Genomic DNA, 10,267 nt, shown 5'->3' with positions numbered 1-10,267 from the left:
TACAGCATTCGATTAAATACAACAGAGTGCAAGACACCTGATCAGCATGTGGCGGATGAGATGCAGATGCATCTAGCAAAGGCTTTACTGTTACATGTGTTGTAATTTATGGTTTTCATCAAGTGTCACTCAAAGGAAATAATTTACACGTATACACATTTATCTGCCTTTCCTCTTACTCTCCCATCTTTATTTCTTTATTTTATTTTTCTTTCTCAGTACATCTCTACTGTTGTGTTGTTCTTACTTCCATAAAGAATGGCAACATTTTATATGTATAGGCCTCTACAGTGAAAAAAGCAAAAGAAAATGGATCAGTGTAAACATTCACTTTGCAGAGAATTGTGATGGGCAAAGGCCAAGGAAATCGTGCTGCAAAGTCAGCAAAGAAGCCAAAACTTTTAAATTTCACTGCCTCCAGTGCACATCAGCCTAGTGTTCATTCCATCAGGAAAAACATGGATAATTTAGAAACCTAATTACATTGACCTTCAGGGGTGGTTTTTACTTGCTGTCACTCCAAAGCCAGCAATACAAACTCTCAGAATATGATCTTAGTACCTACAGACCTTTGTTCTCATTTTTAAAAATTAATGACAGTGCATCTGTCCATAGTCCAGAGCTCAAGATGGCAAAAAACTTTTATTTTTTCTTTTTTGTTCCCATAGGAATGTTGGGGGATATATGGATGGGCTGAGAGTTTTGTTCAGATCGGTTTTTTACATATATACTGTTTCACATTGAAAAAATTTGAAGAATTGTATGTATGGAGAATAAACAACTTTATTTACAGGGAAATAACTGGTTTGTCTGTTCTTAATTTATTACACATTCGGTTGCTTTCTGAATATATCATATGGGTTATTGTACTCCAAATACACTTTGCAGACGTCTACCAACACAATAATCAGTTGTGTTTACATTACAATCAGACTTGACTCATGCCTGTAAAGTCATCCCATTTTACGTATTTACGCACAAACATTCTCCCCGCTCTGTCCCCCAGCAGACCACATAAAATGTAAGGGATGGTTCATAAATCCTGAAGTCAAATCTGCAAAAGTTATAAAATGTTTGGACAAGGCTGCTGCTTAAACAAGAAGAATAACTGGTAGTGGGAATTAGGAGGTGGTGCTCATCTGTGGACCAGCTCTGAAGAAAGAGCACTCAGTGCATTTGAGCATTAGAAACAGGAGAGAAAGTTGAATGGTGACCCTCAGGCATCCCGAGTTTCATTCCAGGTTGCGGACCAGACAAGGCAAATTGAGATTTAAGAAATGGCAAAAGAGAGAAAGCTTCCACTGCCATTATGTTTTTCACAGACAGTGGGTTAAAATCACTGCGGACAAAGGTAAGGCTTGGATGTGCAGCTTCAGGAGCTGAAGCTCTGCTACCTGTATTCCAAGCTTCAATCAGCTGAATTTTCACACGTGGAAATTAATGACCGCAACCCTTGCTCTATGTGAACAAGTTTGCTCTTGCAAGTCTTTCAAAGACAGGAATTTTTGAACAGGAATTTTTCAAGAAATGTGGATGAAATATCATCTGGATTAAAAGAGGGATCAAAGAGTAAAAAAAAAAAAAATAATAATTTACCTTAGGTACAGACAGCATTGAAAACACTTAAATTGCATGTCGCTAGTCTTGGCACAGTACCTTGTGTGGCAAATGTGGAGGAACTGATATTTTTATTAGGCAGCTCTACAGCAGCCCTGTTTGATGACTTGAAAACTGTGGAAAACACGTCAACCCCTCAAACACTCCCCAGTCTATCTGGAAGGCCAAGGGACTTGGCGCACAGGACAGCAGCGTATTAAAAATCCTGTACCATCTGAAGCACAAATGATCCCCCTGATTTGATGCAAAGCACTAGGAAGAAAAAGAATCAAACAGGCAAAGATCACAGGAGTTCACGGGAGTGTAAATTCAGTGAAAATTACTCAGAGGTTGAATTCAATTGGCAATTGCAACATTGTTTTGTCAGGTCTAATAGTGGCTCACCAAGCTAAAAACCTAAATGCAACAGTGCAGTAAAAAAAAAAAGCGCAGTCAGGAAAAGCATCACCAAACCTCACGAGGAGATATCTGGCAGGAAAGTGCTAAAATAAACACTTTGCCAAATACTTGTCGGGGAGGACAAATGTTGTTGTTTTCATTCAAGTCTATAAAACGAAAAAAAAATCACTCTAGGAGCTGTTACTTATAGCTGTATTTTCTCTGTAAACTTTTACTGAACGAAAGGTACCATGTACGTTGTTTATTACCATTTTACATCGGTGAAGTTCGGATTTTCTTCCACTCCGAAGTGATCTCGCTGCATACGCTGTGTTGGAAAGACTTTAGATGAAAAGTAAGCATAAAGAGTTTAAGAACATAAACATCACAAAATGATAATTAATTTACGCAAAAAGCCATAATAAAAGAACAACATAAGATTATAATGCTGTGGTGAATGTATTTAAAAAAAAAATGAACAGTCTTGCAGCAGATTATCTTTTTTTTTCTATTCTTCAAATGTCCTGATTTCAAATTTCAAAATGCTTTTCCTATGTCAATGACTATCTTTATTAATAGAATCCAATTAGTTCCACAAGGCGCTTTCTTTCTGATGCACAAGCCCCTAGCTTGATTGCGGTGAATGGTGGGTATTTCCTGTGTTTAAGTCCACATATGGATCGAGTAAGGCAGTGGCAGAGAGACTACTGTTTTCCTTCACTACATCTTCATTTCTTTTTCCCGGGCTAAGCCTTTTTTGTTTTTCCTGGCTCTGTTGTCAAAACATTGACCAGAGTTTTGGCTCATGGTATCGGAATTTGAGGCCAAAACAATCCTCTGGAAACCAGTGTGGCAAAATGTATTTTAAATCTATACATTCACCATTCAACCATGGGCGTAACCACGCCCACTGCCCCACTCTGTGGTTTTAAAACAACATGGGTTTGCCCCCAGAACGGTTTGATTTATTTGACAAGCTTTTTCAAGCTGGGTATATCAACATTTAAACTGTTCTGAGGCTTGGCTGCCTACGTCACATGTACAGCAAGTATTAAAACACACTCTAATCATTTTCTGCCTCTATTAAAGTAGACAAGGTGAATGCATTGTGCATTCTGCGGGATTTCTTTGAAAACCTGTTGGTCTCCCCAGAGACAGAGAGGGTATAGTAATTCTTTATTTCCCCCCCCCCAAACATACAATTGGGACATTTCAAATACTTAATTTGTTACATCCTTTTGGGAAAATATATCATTATAAAAAAAAAATTATGTAGAGCTAATTCCTATTCCTGACATACAAACGTCCAACGCAAAACAATAAAAGATGACACAATTTAAGGGATTCTTTAGAAAATGTAGGATAATGCACAAGCAGCCTGCAACATTGCAACTTATTTTCCTGCATTGTCGGATTCTCGGAGGGATTCTCTTTCCTCAGAGGTAACGAGGAATACAAATGGAAACTCAGATGTAAAACTGAAATCAGGACAAGACAAATTTCGCACACATAATTGGGAAAATTAAAGTATAGAGGTGGTGCATGGTAGATGAAATAATCTATCCAAACAGAATCTAATAGTTTAAGTACTGGGATGTAGCTCCCCTCAACCAGAACTCCTGGATTATTTACTTCAGCTTTTTTCATTCCATTTTTTGCACCGGGTACCACAGCGCCGAGCCGGGCCTCTCTCGGTGTAGGTTGCGTGGACATGACCTACGTAACAACCACCCATGGAAATACACGCATAGGCACGCAACAACACGCCTAAACACGAGGCAAGCGACGGTTCTGCCTTGAACCGCCTATAAATGATCCGTGTGACGTTTGAATCAAATTTCAACATCCCACCTGGATTTACTCCCAAGCTGCACAGCAGGAACGGAAGCACAGGCCAGAAAGTGCCTTTCGTTGTGAAATAAAGCATCAGCTCCTCAGCCAAACCTGTTTCACTGTGAGCGATGCAGAAAGCTTCACAAGGGGGAAAAAATAGGAGTTTGTGAAAGCAGCAAGAGGTTTTACGGTTTCTCTTTTGCATTCCCCAGTGCAGGGCTCCCCTTCCCAATTTCCACCCGGGGTGTGAGGGGGCGCGCACTCTCACGGGAAGACCAGCAAAAGCCTTTGTGGGTGGGTTCGCACCTCACTCGATGGGTCTCTGCTGGAGGAGGGGCCCCCCGGACCAGGACCCCCCCGCCGCACCTCAGGCCCCCTCCCCATGCCCGCCCCGCCCCACGCGGGGATGCTCACTTTGACACGCAGCCTCCCCCCTCTCCTCGCCGGCAGTTTTTTGGCTCCTTCAGCGTATTCCCGTCGGGGTTCTTCACGACAACTGTGAAGCAACAGTGCTGGGTTTCTAGTAGCTAAATACAGAACCTAAAAAAAAAAAAAAAAAAGGAGGTGGGGGGAGTAACACGAAGCAGCGTTTCAACAAACCCCATAAACCCGAGATGCGAGAGCCAGCGGGAAGGGGAACGGAGGAGGAAAAGCTCGAAAGCACGAGGGCAAATAGCTTCGTTTCTACTCCTAGACACCGTAACTTGTTTTACGATTAGCGATCTGTTTAAAGATTTGTCCTGGAAGTACTTGATATTGGGTTACAAAAGGTTACGTTAATTGCATTAAGCCATAATGACCCATGAAGGACTGCAAAGACTGAGGGAAAAACACGCTTTCTTCCTTAAAGAAATAAACCAGGAAAAAAATAAATAAATGAATAAATAAAATAAAATAAAATAAGAAAATAAAAAATAAAAATAAATTTATAGAATTTTAAAATTAAAATAAATAAAATAAAAATAAAAATAAAACGCATTTTAAAATTCAAATAAACAAGGAAAATAATAAAATATTAAATAAATAAAAATAAAATTTAAATAAAATTTTAAAGACTTTTTAAATTCAAATAAATGAAACAATTAAATGAATAAATAAGTACATAGGTAAATAGATTAATAAAATTTAAAAAAAAAATCGAAACAAACGTCGGAGCGCGACGGGGCGGCTGGGCTTCCCGGAGGAGGGAGGCAGCGCCCCAGTCCCGGTGGGGCCCATCCTCATCCTCATCCTCATCCCTGTCCCCAGGAGCTCTCCCGGTGCCCTCCCCCGATCCCCTCACCTCCGCCCGGCTCTGTCCCGCCCAGGGTGGGGGGCCCTAGGTGGGCCCTGCGCGCAGCCGTCCGCGTTTTGGTACGGAATTCAATGTGTCTGCGAATAATCTATAGTCGCGCTCGCCGGGGCAGAGCAGACAAACAAAATTGTCATTCCAAATGAAAAGAAAACACTATTTCGTAGAAGTGTTTAGGAGGGTGCACAGCGGGGCGTATTTTCTTTCTTACTGGCAAGGGTTTGTAACTGGATCCCTTAACATTACTGAGAACATGAAAACATGAAACAAAAGTATTGATCCAAGAATTCGCAGAAGAAAAGTATCCAAATACGCACTGCTTGGTTTGATTTTTTTTTTAATTTATTTTTTTTTTCCCCCCGAGGTTACATCAGACGTTTACAGGGGAAAAGGGAAGCTCGCTATAGAGCCCTTGCGTGCCCCCTCGGAACACGCGTGGAGGGAAGCGTTATTCGCACATCTACATTATGTGCGCTTTAATTACATCAGCTGCTAGAGAGATCGGGGAATAATGGCAGCGAAGAGGGAAAGAGCAATCACCTTCAGAAGACTGCAGCATAATGGAGGGACCTAATTAATTTAACCTCGCAAGTCTGCCATCATGGCTGCACTTTTCTCGTTTTCACAGATGGAGCTTGAGGGGATGAACAGCCCTGCCTATCCCGGAGGCAGGCACCTCCGGCTGCGGGTGGCCAGGGGCGAGTTTCCCACCCAAAGATGGGTTTCTTGGCTGGAGGGAAAACCGGCTTGAGCCCTGGCAATAGCTGCCGAAATTCGCTGTGTTGGGGAGTGGGGTATGCGAAAACTGGGAACACGCACAATGGCCTCATCGAGTGACGCTGGAAGAAGGGAGAGTGTTTCCTTGCTTACAAGAGCCAAGACTTTTCCAGTCCCATTTCAGTTTCTCTTCCTTTATTTTCCCCTTCACTATATTTTTTATCATCATATCCTCCTTATCTATTTATGTTTCCTTTAAAAACGCAGTCCGTGTCTGTTTCTAGACTCGTAGAATTCAACTCAACACTTCTTCTAGACGATTTGCAATGTTTACAGATTTTTTTTTTGCAACGCTTGAGCAACCTGAGTAAACTTGAGGTAAACCCTCCTCCACATACAAAACACAGCGAAAGGAGGATTATTTGAACAAGTCAGTTGGTTGCTATTTCAGGAAATAACGCGTTTTCCACGCTGTCATACTTGAGGGCGCACACGCACGCACACCCACACAAGTCACTCGTGGGTGTTGGAGCAGAGTCGGGAAGGGAGGAATCTGCCGTTTGGAGGGCTGGGAGGGAATGTCCCCCCCTTCTGTGACGCTAACAGAGGAATAAACCACAGCGATTAAACGCTCTACACTTTTACCCCCGTAGCTGGGACATGCAAGAGTGTCGCTTGACCACTTTGGGAGGGGGATTTGTCACCCCGAGCAGCCGAGGAGTGAGCCTTAGGAGTGAACAGATGCGCCAGCCGGGCTGGATTTTCAGCACGATTCTCTCTTCCCGCTCTTGGGCGAAGAGAAACGTTTGTTGGTGGTTGGGCGACAAGGGTGGCTCTGCTTTCTGCCCGCCGCAGCAGCACTTCTGTGCCCGAGATAGATCTTAAACTGCACTTTTTTTTTTTTTTCTTTTAAGCTTTATTGGTATCTGGGGTTGACTGTTGCTGTTGCTTGTTTGCGTGGGCTTTTTGTATTTTTTTTCCTTGTTTCTTGTTTGGTTTTTCTTTTTTTTTTTTTTTTTTTTTTTTTTTTGCGCGTGTGTGTGTGTGGTTTTGGTGGGTTTTTGTTTTGTTTTGTTGGGTTGTTTCGTGGTTTTTTTTTTTTTTTTTTTTTTTGGCACTTCTGGGTGCCTGGCGAGGAAAACTCCCACTCCCGACCTCATACCTTGTCTCCCTGCCCCAAACGACAACCTGACACCGTTCTCACATCCCGGATGCAGATGGTTTTCCAACCCGCCTTTCTTCGGAGCCGCAGGCGACAGAAACGCGGGTGCGCAGGGAAGAACGCGGGGCCGCTGTTAAAACCCCGCAACCGGTACCAGTTGCTGCAGAGCGGTGAAGGGCAGCCCGGGAGCCACCCGGGCGGCTGGTGACGTGTCGTGGGTTGGTTTGTTTTTTGGTTTTTTTGGGGGGGGTGGGAGGGGGGGCGGAGGGGGTAGGTTTGGATCCGAACCTAGATTTGTTAACCTGGCAGGGGTCTCCACCACGGAAATCTACGCGATGTGGAGCCCCTGGGTGAGCTGTCAGTGCTCTCCTTCGTGGGACCCCTCCCCGGCTGCCGACGGCCCATAGCACGGCGGGGAGAGGCGTGGGGCAGTGGGAAGGCTGTGATTTGGCCCGGTGACTTGCGCCGTGACGCCAGTTCAGCTAATGGGGACACACACACATACACACACCCCCCCCCGCCCGCCCCCAATGATGCCCCTCCGCCAGACAAAGGAGGTTTGAAGTCCTTGTCATTGGTCACGTGGAAATAAGTCTGTACATCTGTGTCCCGTGGAGGGAAAAAAAAATAATACTATAAGGAAGAATCAGCACGGAAAGGAGCGCAGAGGAGCTCAGGCTGCCAACGGCACGTAGCTGAAATCCGGGCGTAAGGGAAAGCGTGAGCCGCAGCATCGCTGCCTGTGCTGCGTGGAAATCTGTTAAACCAGCCAAAACCAGGGGGAAAATAATAAAAATTAAAAAAAAAGAGAGAGAGAGAGAGAAAATAAACACGGTCGGTGAAGATCGTATGGGCAGGGCAGCATCTGCTCGCCCCGTCGGACCCCCCGCGTCCGCGCAGTCCCGGGTGCGCACCGGTTACGCATCGGTTGCCTGGTGACCTGCGGGGCCGGGGCAGCCGAGAGGTAGCCCTGCGTGGCGCGGGGGGGAGGGGCGGGGAGAGCGCTGCCTGGTGTCAGCGGTGCGGTCGCTGCGGGATTTGAAGTTTTGGTTCGTGCCCCGCTGCGACCGGAGGGGTGGGCCCCGCTCGTAACGGGGAGATGGCGCCAATCTTCAAATCTCCTATGAAAATTAATAAAAACACACGAAATCCTAGACGGCCCCTAGCAACTGATTTTTTTTTAAATCTACCGTTTTACGCGCTTCAATATCCACCTAAATATAAACGCCCCGCGATTTAACGCGGTTTACGGGGACCACAGGCATTTTTGGCTTTCCCGCAGCCGTTCCGTCCCAGCGCTGGCAAGGGGCTGGCTCCAGGCGTCTCCCAACGCTTGAAGGCGGCTGGGGGCTGGGATGAGACCCAGGAGGGAGAAAACGGCTGCGTTCCGCCTGCTCCTCCCGGTGCCTCTGCAAACCGACTCGGGGCCGGTTCAAAACCCCGTATTTCTGTACATGGCTCCCCGTTACCCTTACCCCGCGACGGAGAATTTTTTGGAAGCTAGAGACCCTAGCTGGGCTCGGGGAGCGGCGGAGTGGGGGTCGGAGGTTGGCTTTAATCAGCGTTGTCGGAGAAGCAGGATCAGGTGTGGATTTGTTTCAGGCCATGTTTACATCAATCAGTATTTTCGTTACAGTCTTGTCAACGGTTTTAATTCAAAACGTATGCTAAAGCTGGAGAAATTAAGCGGTACGAGGGAGAGCGTTATTTTTAGAAAAATACTGGTAAACACGCTGGCACAGCTGAAGTATTTGGATTGCACCAGCAGCTAGTGTTTTTTCCTCGCTTTATCGGCAACGAGATGGCTGGATACGGTGTGTGAGGACGGTCCGCAATTTTTAACGGGATGTTAAACCCCACCGGGTTGAAGGTGGAACCGGCAGCGAAGCGCTCCCACCTGCGCCGTATTTTCAGCTATTTGCGCGGCGCGGGCGCCCTTGCGCGCTTCTCGCCGGCTCTTTTCGTTCCCACTCTCCGGCATCCCCAGCTCACTTTTCACATCAAATAACCCATTAACTTTTTGATCCTTGCTGCTACATTCCAGGTTTCCCGGGGATGTTTCCTGCACACTGAGCCACCCCTCACCTCACCTCCCCCGCTTCTGTCCCACTTTGCGTTTAAACACGACCCGATAGATCTGAATTTCTGACGGGGAAAAAAAAAGAAAAAAAAAGTAATTTTGAACATATACACTCATTGGTCTCTTCGCGCTTGGCCTCGCATCGCAATCCCTCTCGGAGGAGGGACCTAACGGTTTCGATGCCTCGGAAAAGTGTCGAATTTTTGGCTCGCTCACATCTTCTAGCAAGCGAACCAGAATGAGCCCTATTAAAATACCAACTGCTGGCTGCGGAGACCATTTCCACACCTTCAAAGCCCTTATGCGACTATTGGCAATGGATGTCACTAAGCTGGAGCGGTGACTCAATCTTCAGCCGAATAGGTTTTGATTTAAAAAAAAAAAAATTAATCCCCTCCCCCTCTTTGATTTCCTAGTTTCCTCTCTTGGAAATCGCACGACTAGCTGAACGCTGAAGGGGCAGCCCCAGGGTGCTCAGGGTGGTTGGAAGGGGGTAATTTCACGCCTGTTTTGCACCCCACCAGCCCGCTTCCCCAAAACCCCGCAGCGGGGGGAACCGGGCGGCGGACCCCTCGGGGGTTGGTCCCCTCCATGTCGCCCGCAGCATCACTCCGGCCCCGTGTCCTCCGTGGGACCTCAAGCCTGGGAAGTCCCGTCAAAGCAGCCAGGGAGGGGAGTGTTCAAAACGCAGGAGAACGGTTTGGGTTCAGCACCCCCAGCCCGGCTCCGCGCAGCTCCGCACCCACGGACGCGGCTGCGGAGCGAGGCAAGGGGGTGGGGCTCGGCCGGGGCTGCTGCGGCCGGCGGGCACCGCGGGTCCCTCTTCCCTGCCTTGTCCCTAGCACGTTTGCACCCTCACATTTGCCCTCAATTTACTTAGATTCGCCGTTCTGTTAAGTTTCCTGACAATAAATTTCCTTTCTGGAAGACTTCCAGACGTGCGTGCAGAAGAGGCCTGAACAAACTGGGAGAAGGTAATCTTACATTCAAGCGTTTTCCACTAGATATCCAATGATTTTTTTTTCCTGTTAACCTGCCAGAAACATGTTGCAATGCCTTCATATATTGTCGTTCATAAAAGGAATACTAGTCTTTATTTTCTCCTCACCATAGTAAATGAGGTTTGTGAGTTAATATTTTCTTCGAAGGCATTTGAACACCCTGTTATGAACACAATTTTCTGGAATAT

General features: G+C 46.2%; 1 long non-coding RNA gene across 1 annotated transcript; it reads right to left on the bottom strand.

Annotated features, from left to right (window-relative positions):
• Nucleotides 1-3,201: 3,201 nt before the first annotated feature.
• Nucleotides 3,202-4,363, bottom strand: LOC147601821 (uncharacterized). Its single transcript, XR_015257862.1, has 2 exons — nucleotides 4,243-4,363; nucleotides 3,202-3,966 (listed from the first exon to the last, which is right to left on the bottom strand). It is a non-coding gene; the product is annotated as an uncharacterized LOC147601821 (long non-coding RNA).
• Nucleotides 4,364-10,267: the final 5,904 nt, after the last annotated feature.

This window comes from Chlamydotis macqueenii, chromosome 2 (genome assembly GCF_036417535.1).
Source record: "Chlamydotis macqueenii isolate bChlMac1 chromosome 2, bChlMac1.mat, whole genome shotgun sequence".
NCBI classification, from domain to species: domain Eukaryota; kingdom Metazoa; phylum Chordata; class Aves; order Otidiformes; family Otididae; genus Chlamydotis; species Chlamydotis macqueenii.
This window is presented reverse-complemented; position numbering and strand designations above follow the sequence as displayed.